Source organism: Neofelis nebulosa, chromosome 7 (assembly GCF_028018385.1).
Source record: "Neofelis nebulosa isolate mNeoNeb1 chromosome 7, mNeoNeb1.pri, whole genome shotgun sequence".
In the NCBI taxonomy this organism is placed as follows: Eukaryota; Metazoa; Chordata; class Mammalia; order Carnivora; family Felidae; genus Neofelis; species Neofelis nebulosa.
Window position 1 is genome coordinate 77,467,460 of NC_080788.1, and position 18,626 is coordinate 77,486,085.

Consider the following 18,626-nt stretch of genomic DNA (forward strand, 5'->3'; position numbering starts at 1 on the left):
AAGACAACAGGAGTGATCATAATAAGAGATCAGAAAAGCAAATAGAGCCATTCACATACTTTTTAAAGGGCTAAATGCTACTTTTTAAAATCTTCCCTAAGAGACCAATCTTTAGACAAACATATTTTTCTTTTGCCTCTCCCAAAAGTAGAACCTCATATATTTCTTCAGTAGTACTCAGAAGTATCTCTCACAGAAAATGAGTTCAATGAATGACTAGAAAATGAAAAAAATCCATTTAATTTCCTATAAAAATACTTTCCTTTAATTTAGCTCACTTTTCCCAATAAACTTCACAAAAAAGATGCTTAGTTATAATCTAAACAGCAACTGTATTAAAGTCTATGTACTTTTGATTTAAATGTTAAAATCTAAAATAATATACAGTATAATCAATTTTAAATGTAATTTATGAAGAATGCTTTTAGAAAAATTTATTTATAGTTTCTCTTATTTGCATTATCCTACAACATTTACACATCTTGTTTGATTTGAATAGTTTGGTAGTGGTTAGAGTAACCTAATCTGGACAACTGTTAATAAGATCACTTCTATTATGCACATGGTTATTTTATACCTGTTTCATTTCCACTCTTCTGCTTCATTAACTTTCCATTTTCTCAAATCTATTAAATCTGAAGTAGCTATCTCAAAAGGAAAAACATCTGAACATCTTAAGCAATTTTTTTCTTGCTCAAGATGAACCAGTTATGCTTTTTCTTATTTAATAGTTTTCCATTTGGTAATCAATAAAGCTCTCCTGCACTACTGTGTCTTTACTGAGAAAAGCTTGGCAAATACTGTATTATGTTTATTTCTGCATGCATTTGTAACGCCTGAAGAGTTTCTTGATATTTACGAGGTGACAAATCCTAACAAAAATACTGACAGGATTGCTATGAGAAAGTTAAGGGAAAGATGGCTATAAGGAAGGATCTGCTGGGATGTTAGAAAAAAAACTAAGCAGATAACATTGGGATAACAGGAGAGATGTAGGGAAAATAGAAAATAGATTTTTTTTGTAAAGGAATCCCAGTGCACTTATGACCTGTTTTTGACACATACTGCTAACTCTACAGTATAGTAATGGTTATTATACCTTCTTTCTCAAGACTCCTTGCAGATACGAATTCAGGATTCCATTTCTTTATATATACCACCAATGATCAACAAAATGAATACTATTTAGAACAAATATTTGTAGATGAAGAATCTAAACTCACATGCAGGCAGTGTTGTACAATGTAGAGCATGGACTCTGGAGTCAGATAGATCAATCTGTATAAAGATCAACCTTCTTCAGTTACAGCTGCATGACTTAGGTCAGGTAACCTCATTTCTGAAATGGTTTTAATACATGTACTGACTACAAGAGTACCTAGGGGAAACAGGTAAGATAATTTGGTATAAAAAATATAGCATTCTTTATATATTACAAAATAGTACATTAGATAATCAGATCAGCTTTTCTGCCTGAAACATCTAAACATACTGGGGAAAAATACTAACACATTCTTCAATGGCATTGGTTAGCTAGCAAGACAGTAATATATATCGAAGTCAAGACCTAAATGAATGCAGGAACCCAGATGAGTAAGTAGAACATTTGAGAGCATATTCACTTTGAGTACATTTGATGAACCAAGGTAATCTGAGTTTCTGTCTTTTTATCTTCCTGACCATAAGGATTAGGAAAAAAAAAAAAAAAGCACAGAGTATGTCCAAGGTGGACAGCCTAGGAAGAGTCCCCAATAATCCTGACACCAATACAGTGTAAGAGTTAAACAGAAACATCTTTTCATTCTGACAAGTCCCCCAGCACACACACTTGGAAAGTGTGGAGGAGGAATTTCTGGGAATTCATAACTACAAGTCCACTTTCAAGCAGGTTTTCAGCCTGAATTCAGACCTCCGTAGTTCAAATGACCTCAAGCCAAGAATTCAGTTTCAAGTTGTTCCAATTAGGATTGACCACAGCCACCTTACAAGAGTAAATGCAACATCACTCTGAAGGAAACCACCTTTATCCAAGGTTTCAAAAATTCCTACATGAACTATAACAAAAATTAACAACAAAAAATTTACAAAATGCACAAGGAAGCATGGCTACAACCAGCAGAAAAAAGAAACAGCAGAATTATCACAGAGAATTTAAAATAAGTATGTAGAGTCTTGTAAACATATGGGCAAAGAAATCTGAAAAAGAATCAAACACTTCTAGAAATGAAAAATCACTGAAATGAAAGAACCGAGGAAAGTATCTTGCATATAGAATATCATACTACATTTTAATTCATTTCTTCCCCATTTTCCTCCCCAAAAACACAAACATTTTGATTGAATGAACAGGAAATGTGAATTATTTAAAAGCCTGAATTATAGTCTGCATTTGCATGCAGTTTATTAGATCATATTTCTTGACAACAAAACAGATGATTAAAATATTAACAAAGACCAAGAAGTGGATAAGGATGATATAGTTGAGTGTTAAAGAATGTTTCCAATCTAATTTCTAAAAATTACATGTGCATAGCAATCTTATTTCTTTATCTAGAAAATTCTGTTTATCATGGAAAGTAACTGGATAAGACTCAGATCTAGGTATACAAACTATCAAAAAGTTCAAAGCGGCAAAATTTAAGACGTAAAACTTGCCCATTATTAATGACGAATAATTACCACACCCAATTTCAACTACTGTAATACTTGAGAAAGTAGCCTAAGGCAATTTTCTAATTGAAAAGAATTAGTCCCAGATTGTTTCAAATCTTTAGTTCCTCAATAGTATACTATTTCTTTGTGATCTTCAGTATCATAATGAAATAAGCCCAAATAATTTTGAAGTTCTGATTCAATACAGAAATAGGAGTCCATTGTTTTCATTACTTAATGGCTTTACAACTTCCATTCTTGGTTCTTTATATGAAAGGATCTACAACAGTAAATGTCAAAAAAGGTAACAGGAGGAAATACTTTTCTCCCTCACTAAAGATATAAATTATTATTTCCAAAAACTGAGTTGACTAAAGTTATCCATCCTCAGTCACTGTGATTGTAGCACTGCAAATCTCAGCACTGAAAATCTCATCACTTGACTGCAGTTGTCAAGGTGAACTTCTCAGCAAAACAGATTAAGGAGGGCTATTATCTATATAACATATATGTACACTTATATACAAATATACAGACACATTTGTATGCACATATACATATATATTCTAAAACCACAGATAAAAGTTGCAGTGGCATTTTGTTCCCAAAACAACACATAAGGGTAAATCACTCTGGCACAACTATCATCTCCTGAATCACCTCTTCAGGAAGCAGTGTTACGATACTGTAATATGCAGAAATAGAATCTTCCATAAGTTTTATAGTATGTGGGCACTTTACCTTTTAAAATAATTCCAAACAGGCCTAAGTTCAATGTATCATTCATGTTCTCCCTCATTTAATCCTCCTAAATTCTGTGAAATGCTTCTTTTCACAGATTATAAATATGCATAAGTATTGTTCCTGGTCAGTCTACTGACCACATATATATGGAAGTAGATGGGTTACAGAATTTGTTCTCTCCCTTCCTCTATATCAACTCACACCTGACTTACATATTAGTGAAGTAGAGAGCAAAGACTGGTGACGTGTTATTTTGGATTAGAGACTAAACAATATAGATTAAAAGATTTTGACACAGGGGCACCTGGGTGGCTCAGTCGGTTAAGTGTCTGACTTCGGCTCAGGTCATGATTTCGCAGTCTGTGAGTTCAAGCCCTGCATCAGGCTCTGTGCTGATAGCTCAGAGCCTGGAGCCTACTTCAGATTCTGTGTCCCTCTCTCACTCTGCTGCTCATCTGCTCCTGCTCTCACTCTTAAGAATAAATAAGACATTAAAAAAAAAAAGATTTCGATACATATGTAATATAATGAATAATTATGCCTTTCATATTGCCTGCGGTTTTGGAAACTAGAATCTGAAGAAGGGAAGAAGGAGGAAATAAGTATCTTACATTCTAAAGAGAACAGAGAACAACTGAGATCAGACAGTCTCTCTTTGGGAGTACCCTGCCACTGTGGTGTTGCCAAACAAGGGAATGATCTCTACATGCTGAGGGTACTCAAAAGAAAGAGACTACATTTTCATTAAGATCTTATGTCAAATATTAGGGATACACTGTAAGTAAAGGTGATATGGTCTGTATTATCAATGAGCTAGTAGTTTACTCTGCTAGATAAGATTTACAATTGCAATGAACATTAAGAACAGAATGCTTCATGAGCATAAAAGAAGGGTGCCTTAACTAGATTTTCATGGTCACGAAAGACTTTATAAATGATGACATATATAAGTAGGAACCTTAATGATACATAGGAATAGTGGTGTGTGTGTGCGCATGTGTGTGCACGCGCATGTGGATATGTTGTGTGTGTTTCATTTAATAAAGGATTAAGATGGAAAGAAAACCAACTATTTCTGGAAAGACGAGTAAAAGGGCAAATCATGTGAACCATATTAAGGAACTTGTACTTTTAGGGCAAGGTAACAGAAAGATTGTAAATAAGGTTTAAATAATCAGCTTTAAGGGCACCTGGGTGGCTCAGGTCATGATCTCACAATTCATGAGCTCGAGCCCTGCGTCGGTCTCTTTGCTGACAGCTCGGAGCCTGGAGCCTGCTTCAGATTCTGTCTCCCTCTCTCTCTGCCCCTCCCATGCTCACGCTCTGTCTCTCTCTGTCTCTAAATAATAAATAAATGTTAAAAAAAATAAAAAATAAATAATAAACAGCTTTTTTTGAAATACATGAAATCTATGATGAGAACTACACAAATTAAAGTTCAAAACAGTTTTGAGCTAAACATATGGTCTTAAGAATGATCTGAACAAAGGTAATAAAGTCAGAAAAAACTATAGGAGCAAGGACAAAATCTAATGTAATTTTACATTGAGGGGATGATTTAAAAAAGAGAAACTCCTCAAAATGCTTAAGAAGACACAGTTAGAAAGACAGAAAGAGAAACAGAATCTTACGATGTCAACAAAGTCAAAGGAAGAAAAGTATCAAGAGAGTGATTATCAACATGGAATACTCCAGAAAATTAAGAAGGTGATGACTAGATAATTGAAAAAGTTATTTCAGTGAGTTAAAGAACTAAGAGATAACAAAACTTTAAGAGAGTTGAATAACTTCAGGAGCATTGAATGTTGAGAAAACGGAAATTCAGCATACAGATTATGCTTTCAAGAAAATTTGCAGAGGGATGAGAGGCGTAACCATAAGAGAATTATCAGAATCAAAGAAAGGATGTAGTGTTTTGTACTTTAAGATAAATAAGAACTGGAGATTTCTAAGCCAAAGAGAAGGATCTAATGAAAAAAATAAAAAGATCCAAAAGAATGAGATAATAAAACAAGAGTCTAAAAAAGGTAAAAAGAAACAGGCTGAAATAAAGCCTCAAAAGATGAAGAGAGAATTCCATCTCAAAAGATAAATGTAAGAAAAGATTAAAAGCAAAGTTACAGAGTAATATAAAGTATAAAAGAAGTTCATGGAGGTCTGTGAAGATGATCTCAAGAAACTGAAGCAAGTTCATTTACAGAGTATGAAGGTGTTGGGTGAATTGCTAGGCTGACAAAGATGGAAAGTTTGAAGCACAGGCACAGGATAGAAAGCTAAATGGAGATTACTGAAAAAAAAAAACAAACAAACATGAGCTGGCTCAATTGGAAATAATATGCTATGCTGAATAGCAGAATCAATTGGTCCAATTTTAGTCTTTTATCTAGGGATGCTCAGTGACCTCAGAGCAAAAGTACAAAAAGTGGATGACAATAAAAGTATGAGGCTGAGCAACATCAGACCCTACACTTTTATCTTAAATAATGACAGTTCAAGAAAACAAGGATTACACATTTTTAAAGATTTTCAAGAACAGAAATGGATACCATAAAACTGGAAAAAGTAAAACAGTAATGATATGGTTAGTGTAGAATGTAACACATTCACTGCTACTTTGGTAATGTCACTCATATTTAATTTCAAATCATTTAATTCTGATAGTTTCCATACACATCGTTCTCTTTAACAAAGTCTTAATATAAAGCTATATTTTGCAGCAAACAACTTTTGGTTCCAGCTTTAAACAGAGCCATACAAATGAATGGTTACTTAAAACTTAAAAAAAAAATGTTATCAGAAAATAGTTACCTAATAACTTCACATTTTTAAAGTTAGCCAGCTACTCCAAACATAATGCCTTTTAATATTAAAAAATGCTAACTATATTGTCAAATATGTCCTAGGTAAATTCTAACTAAATAATTCTCTGACAACTGCAAATACCCTCTACCATATAGGTGTTTTGATCATCCATATAGGTTTGAATATGTAATAACTAGAGATTTAGAAAGTCGTTTTAACATATTATATGCAATTAGATTTAAAATAAATAAAACTCCAAATTATTTGACACAACTAAAAGACCCTCTAGCCAGACACTCCAGCTTCATTTCATATCCTCTCTCTGAGAGGATATTTGGTCTTTAATATCTCTGCACATAGTGAAATGCCCACTATGCAATTCACACTTAATAAATATTTGCTAGCTAAGTACATAAATAAGTAAATCTTTACTTCACATCTTTAACTTAGTCAATACCAAATTTATAGAAACAATATGAAGTTATGAATCAGCAATTAGGTTACAATTCCAGTTATATTTCATTCTCATATATAACTTTTATTAAATATAACCATAGTCTAAATATGCTTTATTTGCTTATGCAGACAAATCTTAAAGCTATTTTACACAGATGAAAATTTAAAAGCATGACTTGAGTATGCTGAAACCAGCCAATGATGTAATAATACTTTAAAAATAAATTTTAATTAAAAAAACTTCAAAATGAGTAAAATATGGGAAAACTGTTTTCACTGAAAGGATTTTTTGACAACATAATATGATATGATAAAAAGAGAATGGGCTTTGGAATCAGAAAAGCCTATATAAAATCTGTCTCTATCACCTGTATGAAAATAGTATCATATAGATATTTCCAAAATAGTATGTAAGAATGATGTGCAAACTCACATCTCACATAAATGAGCACTAATAATACTAAGGAATGATTTAAGAAAGAAGTATGTAATTACTAAGCATGCCAAAATAAAATGTTTTAAGTCACAAATTTTAAGCTAAAATTTTGAGCCACAAAAATCAAATTTCAATGTTGCATGTAAAAATGAAATCAAATGCATACACACATTCTTGCCCCTAAATTCCAGGAGGCCACATCCATCAGCTTTCCTTCCTCTACTGAAACTTCCTCTACTGAATCATTTATACATTGACAGGTATACAGATTGATTTTATCTTATTCTGGCAGATTATTTCCAGAGATCAAAGATCTTTTGCCAGGAAGACATACCAATGAAATGTATAATTAGAAAGAAATCAAAATTGTTATACATAATTATTTATTGAAAATATATTAGCACTATAAAAACTCAATTATTTTTTTCTCCTTGTGTTTGAAATAATACAATTTCCTTTAATAACTGACTTCAGAATGAGAAACATAAAATAGTAAAGTGAAAACTAATTGATTTAAATTAGAAAGAGAAATGAAGTCCATTAACTAGAATAACATTTCATGGACAGACAGCAAAATGAGGAAGTTCCCAGTTGACAAGCATAAAAGTATCTCAAAATATTTTATAGGAAAACAATTACCACTCAGGTAATTTATTTTTTTAGGTGTGTATTTTCTTTAAGGTATAATCCTCAAAAAAAGATGAAGTTTTGATTTGGCACAATATTCCAAATGGTTCAGTATATATTTAATCATCATTCACAATGTATATATTGTTTACATTTTAAACTAACAGTTTGCATTTTAAACTATGTCCTCAACATTCAAAAGATTCAATTTTGATACAATCCAATGAACTGGCATTATTTAGAATTTTCTTAATTCTACTGCTTCATATTTATTCTCTGAAAATCAATTCCTGCAGGTATAAAACATTTATGCTGCTATTATGATTGTACTGATACTTATAATCCTTAGAATACAGATTATTTCCTATAGACTTCCCTATAACATAAAATTAAACATGAATCTAGATTTCCCATTGCTTTATCTTTTGAAACAATGAACAATTCGAGGGCTCATTCTGGTCAATCCAGTAACTAGGACAGGTTACTTTCTGTCACTCTCCAGAGTTTTAACACTGAACTCACAGCTAACTACATCTTTCCTTGATTCTGCACCTGGGTAAGCAGAACAGAATGCATTTTTACAATATTTACTTTGTTTTTAATATATGCTTTTGGCTTTCACATTAGGCAAATAATCTTGAACAAAGTCGGAATTATGATGGATTCAATGTAAACTTTAACAGAAAGAGAGAAAGTAAGGATGACTCCAAGATTTTTGGCCTTAGCAGCTGTAAGGATGAGGTTGCAATTAAGATAGAGAAGACGGTGGGAGAAGTAGATTTGAGGATTTGAAAGATCAGGATATTTCATTCTAACATATTTGTTAGACATACAAGTGATTCCCAGTAGGTAACTGCATCATTAGTCTAGAGATCAGATGAAAGGTCCAGAATGGATATAAACATTTGGTAGTCATGGAAGAACAGATGGTTATTTAAAGCCATGACACTGAATATGAATAGGATCTCCAAGGGTGTAAACATGTACAAGAAAAAGTATGGAGCGGTCCAAGGACTGAGCTCAGGAAAATGAGAAGAAACCAGCAAAGGAAACTGGAAGCTGCAATCAGTGAGGCAGAGGTGTGCTCAAAGCAAAATGAAATGCTTTAAAGAGAAGACAGTGATCACTGTCAAATGCTGTTGACTGGTATACTGATAACATAAGAAGAAGAAAGAATTGCTAAAACATTCCTGAGCAGCTAAGAGGGAATGAAATCTAGAATAAAAGTGGAGGATTAGCCTTTGGTATGGGCAGGGACAGTTTATCGGAATAAGAGAAAATACAGACTACATAGGCACTGATGTAGTTAGGTGGCTAGATCTGGTGATGGGAGCTTATGAAATTTCTTTTAATTACTTTTATTTTCTCAGTGAAACAGGACGTAAGATCATCAATCAGGATGACAGTGAAAGTTTTGGAATTAATACTTAAAGACATCATATATGGTGTAGCCTGCTGCCCTAGTTCTAAAAGAGTGAAAATGCTGCAGGTGACAAGGAAGTTGGAGCTATTTTCAGCTTTCACAGACTATCTCAAATTTCAATAATTCCTCAAACCATACCCTAATATAATCAGAGATAATCCTCAGTCTCCTCTACCCTCGACTAATACAGATTCCTCTTCCATAAACTGCCAACATTCAATATTACACTCAATCTAATCAGATTTCAAACACTCTCAACATCTCTATGTGTTCTAAGTATCTAAGAATAAATCCATCACTCTAAAGATTAGGCCCACAAATTTAATTATTATGGAATTAAATAACCTTTAGCAAAGTTTCTCGCTTCATTTTTTCCTAAAACATTTAGTACTCTTACATATTCAAAGGTGTAACATTCTAAATATTTAATTGAATTTACTCTGTACTATGGCAGATATTCACTAAGGTTTTATACTTTCCACAAAGCAGTAAGAATCGATATGATCTTAAGTATATTTATTGCCCTTAAAGTCACAGTCACACACAAAAAATCATATACACAATTGTTTTTGCTATGGGATTAGACAAATCCTAAATATTTAACATATAAATATATCTAATATGCAAGGCACTTGAATACATTAAGTTTACACACTGATGATAACAAAATATACACACATCATAAAAAATTTTTCACCATAATGGTAATCAAGAATTTTTGTGATAAGTCATGGAAAATATAAATATTTGTTAAGGAATGGAAAGTAATATGCCATGACCCCAAAACATACTGTTAGTAAAACTATACCACTAAATTTTAGAGGATCTTCCCTGAAAGTTGCATGAACATGAACTACATTGCTTTACAAAAGCAATTAAAACAATGTTTTAAGCTAAAAACAGCTGAAAAATAAGTCTTGAACGATCACCTATATTACTAAACATCTAGCTTCATCATTTAATACACTATGACTTTCTTTTCGACTAACAGGTAAAGAATTTTCAGAAGTCTCAGTATCTTGAAAAAGATCATGAAAGAAGTATTAAATATTCTATATACTATTTGATTTCTTATTAAATATTTTTAACATTTTACATTTGAATGTACAAAGATGAAGAAAGGAGGGTTTAATAAATTATGTTAATTTTCAAGAGTCTTAAATACAATGAGGCCCATGTGCTTCATATGAGATTATAATATGCTTCAATATTATAAATCCTTATCTCTAGTTTTCAGGTCAATCATATGGGTAAAAAATAAACAACAAGGCTCTGTGTACCCTCAGGGGTATCACAGAACACATTTTTAAGCTATGTACATAAAAATGTTCACATAAAAATATCCACATAGTTGTGACTGGGAGGACACCTTAGAGTATTTAGAAGTTCTACAAATCCATTAACCAACAGAGGTGATTTGCTGCAAATTCATCCCATTTATAACAATGAATATCACTTGTAATTATCTATTCAAATACAAATATATATGACAATTGTATCTAAAAATTGAATTGAATGTATAAGATATATAAAAATATAAGAAGGCATTTATAAAGTCAAAATGAATATACACCAAATTATTTATATTATTTTAAAGGGATGGGATGAAAAATGAGCTTTAACTTTCTATGTATTGCTTATATTTTAATAACAATCAGTTATTAAAAGAAAAAAGCAATTTTGAAAGAAAAACTCCTTATAGCAATGTTTTCCTTTTTAGAGCCACATTTCTATAGTTTATTTTACATTAAAATGTCTGCTGTATATTTAGTGTTATAAATGTAACAAATATGGGAAAGAAAAAATTTAAAAAGATGGTTATAAAATGCTTATATGGCAGGTATTATGTGACATACTTTTACATCTTCCCTTTTGTGGTACCCGGAACAACTTATGACTGTGTGAGGAGTACTAATATTTCCATTAGACAGATGAAAAAATTATAGATCCAAGGACCTGACAAAAAAAATCATACAGCTATTAAATGTCGAGATCGGATAAACTCTGCTCTGACACCACACGGTCCCTGAGGGTCTTGCATTCCATTCTACATACCCAGAAGGCATTAAAAAGCACTGAGCTGATTTAACAATTTCTTTCTTTTTTTAAGTTTATTTATTTTGAGAGAGAGAAAGAGAGAGAGACAGTGAGTGAGTACGGGAAGGGCAGAGAGAGAGAAAGACAAGCAGACTCTGCAGGGTCAGCACAGAGGCCGATGAGGGGCTGGAACTCATGAGCCACAAGATCATGACCTGAGCTGAAATCAAGAGTTGGATGCTTAACTGATTGAGCCACCCAGGTGCCCCTGACTTGATAATTTCTTAATAAACTTCACTATCTAACACCCAACACATTTTTTTCCTCATGAAAAATTTTATTATAGGAAGTACTGTCATATTTATTTGACTAGATCTAACTTCATGTATAATTTAACAAATCTCTACAGTGGTTATATACGACTTAAAAAGTAAAAGCAAAATCATAAGTGCCAAACTGAGAATAATTAAATAACCTCACAAAAATAATTTCATAGATAAGGTGAAATGTCAAACTACCTTAGAGGTCTAATATCAATAGGAAGATGGAAAAGTACATAAAAGATATCAAAATTCAATGTTTACAGAGATCTGGTCAAGACAGAAAACTTGTTTTTATGTCTCCATTTTGTTTAATTATTACAGCTTTTCTTTTGATGGCAAAATTCAAATTTGTAAGATTTCCTTATTATGTGAATAGGGCCAAAAATTATTAAGCCATCAAAAAATCTATTATTTCCCAGTGATTAACCAATGAATGCAGCATTTTGGTGAACCTTACTTAAATTTTGAATACTGTATTTCTGAAATCAACTTTGTAAGTAGTCTAATGCAAAGAGGTAGAGAATAACAGTTAAAGAAAAAAACAGGTTCATCATTAACTTGCTATACCACATATCATTTCAACTTTCGCTGTCTTACTTTTCCTGAACTGTAAACAGAAATAAGAATTCTTGCCTACATTGAAATTTTAAGAATTGAAATAAGTGATAGAATGTAAGAGCTAACTAAGCCATGATTAATAAACTACTTTTATATACCACTTACTTTTATTAAGTAACTTTTAGTTAATTGGTTTTAGACTTTTAAAAACAAGACTATCACTTTTCCCATTAACGATAATAGAGATAGTTTAAATACTCACATAAATTCAGAGCCAGGCTCGTTAAAAGATACTGCACTTAGATAACTATTTCTTGAAACATCTCTCTGAGTTAAAATTTCTTCAAAATTTTCCTCAAGCAGAACTGCATTTGTCCTGCATAGTTTAAGTGGCCAAAAAATGTTCATATCCTTTACCTATATTATTTATCCCTTGAAATCACCTAAATTATCCCCATCACATTGCAGTTTCTACTTATTTTTTTAAGTTTATTTTGAGAAAGAAAAAGAGAGAGACAGTAAGCAGGAGAAGGGCAGAGAGAGAAGAGAGAGAGAATCCCAAGGGTTCTGTGCTGGAAGCAGGACTCAAACTCACAAACTTTGAGATCATGACCTGAAAAGAAATCAAGAGTTGGACACTTAACTAACTGAGCCACCCAGGCGCCCCTCTGCTTATTTTTAATGCAGTCTGCTGAATTATTTGATGGGCCTTAAGAAAAATTTTCAGTAAAATCAATATTTTTAAAAGAGAAAAGAAAAAAATTATGTTCAAGAAAGCTGCAATATGATTTCAAAGTTGAGTATTTTCTTGTAAAGGGCAATAATTTATTTCAGTTTGTTTCAAATAGCTTCAGTGCCAAGACTCTAGAACCTCAAAGCTTTTCCTGCCAACATATGTACATTCCCTAAAAGTAAAAATACTGTTTTCGATTCTTATTTATTTTGCTAAACTATTTTTTGCCATATAAATATATTAGCATTATTATTCCTTGACAAAAAAAACAACATACAGGATTGCTATTCACATCGATAATCATCTGTCAAACTATATACTATTTATAATACTTTCATTAACTTTCACAAACTTCAGAGAATAAGTTACTAACACATATCCCATGTAGATAATTTTAACAGAGAAAAGATTTTTACAAGGACTGAAAACAGGGATTTACAAAGTAAAGGGTCTGTCAGCATTCTAAGCCCACCAGCATGAAACTATATACTAAGAGTAGCAGCCTTCCACTGTAAAATTACTAATTTTAGTAATACAGTACATTAAACATGCCATTTGAGATATATGCCAACCTAAACTGCCACATATGGCATATCTTTCTTATTATCACAGTTTGTGTTTTCATATCCAGAGTCATTCTAGTTCTTAAACAAGATGTCAAATATACCAATTTAGCTAAAAACGTGATAAAGCTTTCAGAGGAACATACCTTTCCTTAAACAAAATAGGTATACACTTCAGAAGAAATTTAAAATATTACTGTAAAGAAAATATGGCTGGAAGTTTCTAGTTTAGAAGATGTTTGTAAATGCAAAATAGAATATAATTTCAAAGACAGAATTCATAAAAGATGTTCCATTTAAATAAACGTTACTTTGAAACAATTCACAACCCAAAATTCTTCAAAATTTTTCTCAAAGAGAATTGTACTGCCTCTGCAAAAAATGTATGCAGTTGTCTTACCTATATTATTTATCCCTTTTAAGAACAAGTCATGATATCATACCATGATATGTGTATCAATTTGAAGGCAGAGATTTTGCTTATGCTTCCTTTTTGTATTGAATTCAACTTTGAGTTATACGACTGGTATTATTGAATTATGAATAGCACTTAAATAAAGATTACACAGTGAATATTTTCATTTCAAATCCCCATCTGGTGCTTAATGTCACTTCAGCTGTTCAATTCTTTAATGTTTCTCTACACAACTAGCCAATGATTTCACAAATCAGTATAAAACGCTAGATAGATTTTTAATCTCATTTTCTAAATGGAAACACAGTGCCATATTTTTCAGTCTTTTTTAAATTAATCTGATTCTGATCGAGTATCGATTAACAGTGACTCCTTTAGGAAATAAATATCAATGATGGAGAATCCTGCTGAATCTCAATAATCATGTGAAACTCCAAATAAAATAATTACATAACAGAAAATCCATTTACAATGAATAAGAAGTTTCAGTTTTTATTTTCATTGACCAATGTCTCTCTCATATACCAAAACTTTAGTGTTGGAACGACATCAAATTCACACATTAAAAAAAATGTATATGCTGTGTAAATCACGAATTTTCATCAAATTAAAAATGAATAGATCTGTTTATCACATATCAAGAGAGCTAAAATGGCCTACATATTCATGTAATTTAAGAAATGAGAAAAATTGTATCAGATATATGATTCAAAAACAAACTAGTAAAAGAAACCAAGTCGCTAATTGTAAATGTGTCTGCACAGACAACAAGGTATGTAAAAGCGAATAAATGTCAAAAACATACTTCTCTCCACACTATTCCTGAGTACAGCAAAACATTCTTCACTGGATTTTGTCCTTCACTAGGTTCCCATGCTTTTCTTTTACACTTGGCACATAACTGCTTAATAAAACACAACTATCGTATTTCTTAACATCTCTTTTTCCGTATTTCTAGTTGCCTCACCTTTCCCTTAGTCTTTTCCTTTGTAAACAAAGTAGTCTTCTCTTTAATTCTACTTACATTGCTAAGCAGAAAGTCACATTCCTCAGTCTACTACTCAGCTCTACTTTTAGATAATTAAGGCAATCCTCCTCCAAAGTACAACTATTAACTTTTATACAAATACATGCATAAATTTTAATTTCAGTACCATTGTGGGTCATTTTATAGACACAACAGAGTTATTTTTTCTTTAAAATAATTCTTGCTAATAATAGCAGTTTTCAAACAAGTTCTTATCTTTTTCACATGTAATACATTCTCTCTTGTCTCTAAAAATATCTATAGTATCTCCCTATCCCCACTTTCCCCCCAGCAACATCCACTTTTTACCTAGTAATACCAAACTACTTTTGGATCCCTGAATAGGACAGGAATTTTCATATCTACCTAAATATACACTGTGTCTCTGCTTCAAATGACCTTCCACTCTTGCCCAACAAGCAAATTAAAATTCAACCCTCAAAACCCCCCTCCTCTTTGAAGTTTTCTTTGAAGTCCACCTTCTCCCTGCAAGATCTGGTCACAGACAGAGGTAGTTTCAACTTGTAGACACAATTCTACCATTATACATTTATTAAAATTTATTATAACCAGATATTTATCTTTCTTGTGTCTTACTGCTCTCTTTCTTGAGAATAAGATCTTCAGAGCATTGTATACCTAGTTCTAACCCCAAGAGGTAGTAGCAAAGTACAATCCCATGGTAGTAGCAAAGGAAGCATCAGGTAAAGAAACACTACAATAGAAGTATTTTAGCCCACTATTCTGCACCAGCTTTTAAAAAAATTAAGAGAATTTATAAAAATGTAGAGGACTAAGCATAAGACTAGATTTATCTACTAAATCTTAGATGTTTCTTGGTTCATTGTAGCAAAACTCAATGTACTAATACAATAAAAGCATTAGTATTTCATGATTTCTCTAAATTTTAACTGTTTAAAAAGTAAAAGACTAAAGAAGCCCAAATTTAATAACTTTCCTATAATTTTATTTTCAAATAAAATAACACATACTAACACCTTGATATTCAAGTTAGTCAAACTCTAAGCAAATAAATTCTGCTCTACTATGTTAACTGGTATACTTTTTTCTTTCACAAATAAGAAAATTAAATAGTCTAGCTTCTAAAAGTCATAATGTATTTATACATGTTAACTTCCCCTCTACAGGTGAAGATATTAAAATACAATTAAAATAATCATATTTTTAATAATGTAACTTTAATTTAGTGGTTAATAAACTTCGATTTTCAGGATATTTCAAGAAAAGTCATCAACAGGATGTTCCTTAGCGAACAAGTAGACATGTGGCAGCAAAAAACTATAATGTGACGTAACTCTAAAATCTTGTAATATAGGTATTTCAAATCACTTTTATTAATAAATGTTAATTAAGCTCATGTTGGTTAAGTCAGAATATTTTTATTAATTATCTACATTTTGGAAATGGCTTTTAAGTACTCCATAATACTGGCTTTACAGTTTCCTTCACAAAGGACAACATGCTAAATACAAAGCAAAACTCCCTTCTCTCACTCTACTCTTCTTTTTTAATACCTGGCCCATACTTGTGTTAACACTTCTACGGCCATTTCTTGTTTGTTTAAATTTTTGAACTCATTTGTTCACTTATCTGAAATATGGGTTTTACATATACACACCACCCCCATTTAAGGTAAATTGGATATATAATGAAAATTTAAAGATAAACTGCCCACTATCCATTGTACTCACACTTCACAGAAGAAGCCTCAAATCAGTCATTTATTCATTCATACATACATTCTTTTAAATTTGAACTGCCACCTATGTTTACAGCACTGAGCTGTAAACTGAACATACAGCAACAGGCATGAAGGACAACATTAATTCCTTCATACCAATGGAGCTTAATTCAATTATTTAAATGACATAAGTAAAGGCTATCACAAAAGATTTTTCATTTTGGTTTAAAGCTGTGAAGAAAAAAAATTCCTCAAAAATCACAGAGTACTTTTATATTTATGTTAGAAAGTAGTCCATAAGCTTACAACGCAAACATCATCAGAACTCGGAGAAGCAAACCAATTTAACGAAAAAGGCAAAAAAGAGAAAATAGTGATGTTTTAAAATTAAAAATTATTGTATAATACATCTTCACCTTTACTTAAAATGCCTTATAACTAGCCTGTTGCTTATTTTTTAACCATAATATTTTTTTCTTTTTAAACCAACTGTTATGAATACCCAGCCAAATATATAATACTTAAGAAAATTTTTATGAAAGACATAAAAATATAGAAAATATATATATCCTTGAAAACAGATTTTGAATTGAAAGTCTACACATTTTTTTTTAAATCAAGGTCAATACTCTGTTAAACCAAAAACAAAAAATTTAGCTAAGGAACACTGGAAGCAAGCAAAAGAAAGAAAAAGAAAGCAGGGGTGCCTGGGTGGCTCAGTTGGTTAAGCATCCTACCTCTTGATTTCGGCTCAGGTCATGATCTCATGGTTCATGTGATCGTGCCCTGTGTCGGGCTCTGCTCTGACAGCATAGAGCCTGCTTGGGATTCTCTGTCTCTCTCTGTCTCTCTCTGTCTCTCTCTCTGCCCCACCCTCCGCTCCCACTTTCTCTTAAGATAAACATTAAAAAAAAAGAAAGAAAAAGAAAGCAAACATTGCCAATGAAGAAAAGTAACAAAGTGTAGAAATCAAATCACCCTGGAAATATTGACATCTTCAAACTACAATTACGGAAAAAGAGACCAGGCTATATTCCAAGTAATATAATCTATCATAACTTTTTTTTTTTTTTTAATGTGTGGTAGTGATAAAGAGAACCTGTATACTTGTATTTGGCCCTTCAGTATAGCAAATCAACAACAAAAACTGTTCTAAAATAACTAACGTGCTTTCAACTTATTTAAAATAAGGGGGCGGGGGGAGGCACATTCATTTTAAAACTAGGAGAGAGAAAAATTAAAGAATTATTTCCTCAGGGAGTCATATCCAAAAAGAAAGGGAAAAAAGAGTGGAGCAAAACAGGAAGAGAAAGAAGTACCTACTAAAATTTGTACCACAAATTCAGAAAACATATTTAAAAGCTAAAGGATGATTATTGACATACACCACTTATTATCTTGGTATCCTGGTTTGCTCAATGGTTAAATAGAGATTCTGGAAGAGATGAGATCTAAGATCCATTCCTTTCATCTGGTTCCACAATTCCATGATTTTTTCAGTCTCTTAAAATGGTAAGCCTCTCTGCTATTTCTAAGGGTCCTCAATAAGTCTTTTGACAGAGATGCCATATAAGAGAAAAAAATTTAACACAAAACTTAAGAAGACAAGAACAATTAAAGCACAACTTTTTAGGAAAAAGTAAAACATACCCATAACCCTTTAACAAAGAAAAAATGCTTTGTAATAACTCTAAGTCGTGATGACCAAGGAGCTGCCTACACCTGGGTTCATAGGAAGCATCTGATGAATACACATAATAAACAAGAGAAAAGCTTCTAGACAGATTTCACACCAGGTTTTATTAAAAAGTACCTCCGTGACTTAAAAAAACATAAATTAATCTTAGAAAAATTAAAATGCAGTTATACAAAGAATAATTAAGACTAAAAATGTGAATGATAAGCTCAATAGCCTCCAATACTAACTCCTTTAGAAACAAGTTATTTCAAGAATGAATGTAATCAGATTGAAAAGTTACCGTTCTTCTAAAATATTTAGTAACATAAAACAAAAATACATACCACATTCCTTTACTATATTCAGTGTTAATGAAATGCTCTGCCAATTCCTTCCTTTCTGCCCTTCCCCCACAATTACTAGATCTTATAAAAAGTCACTGAATCTAAT

General features: G+C 31.8%; 1 protein-coding gene across 8 annotated transcripts in view; it reads right to left on the reverse strand.

The window, feature by feature from the left end:
* The window catches only part of NOVA1 (NOVA alternative splicing regulator 1), a 151,318-nt gene that overhangs the window by 122,200 nt on the left and 10,492 nt on the right, over positions 1-18,626 (reverse strand). Inside the window, exon 1 of one of the 8 annotated variants that reach the window (XM_058738708.1) lies at positions 1,224-1,356. The exons of the other annotated variants lie outside the window; for them this stretch is intronic. The gene's annotated coding sequence lies outside the window, so the exon portion shown is untranslated. Of the gene's footprint in view, positions 1-1,223; positions 1,357-18,626 lie in introns of those variants that run through there. 8 annotated transcript variants of the gene reach the window in all.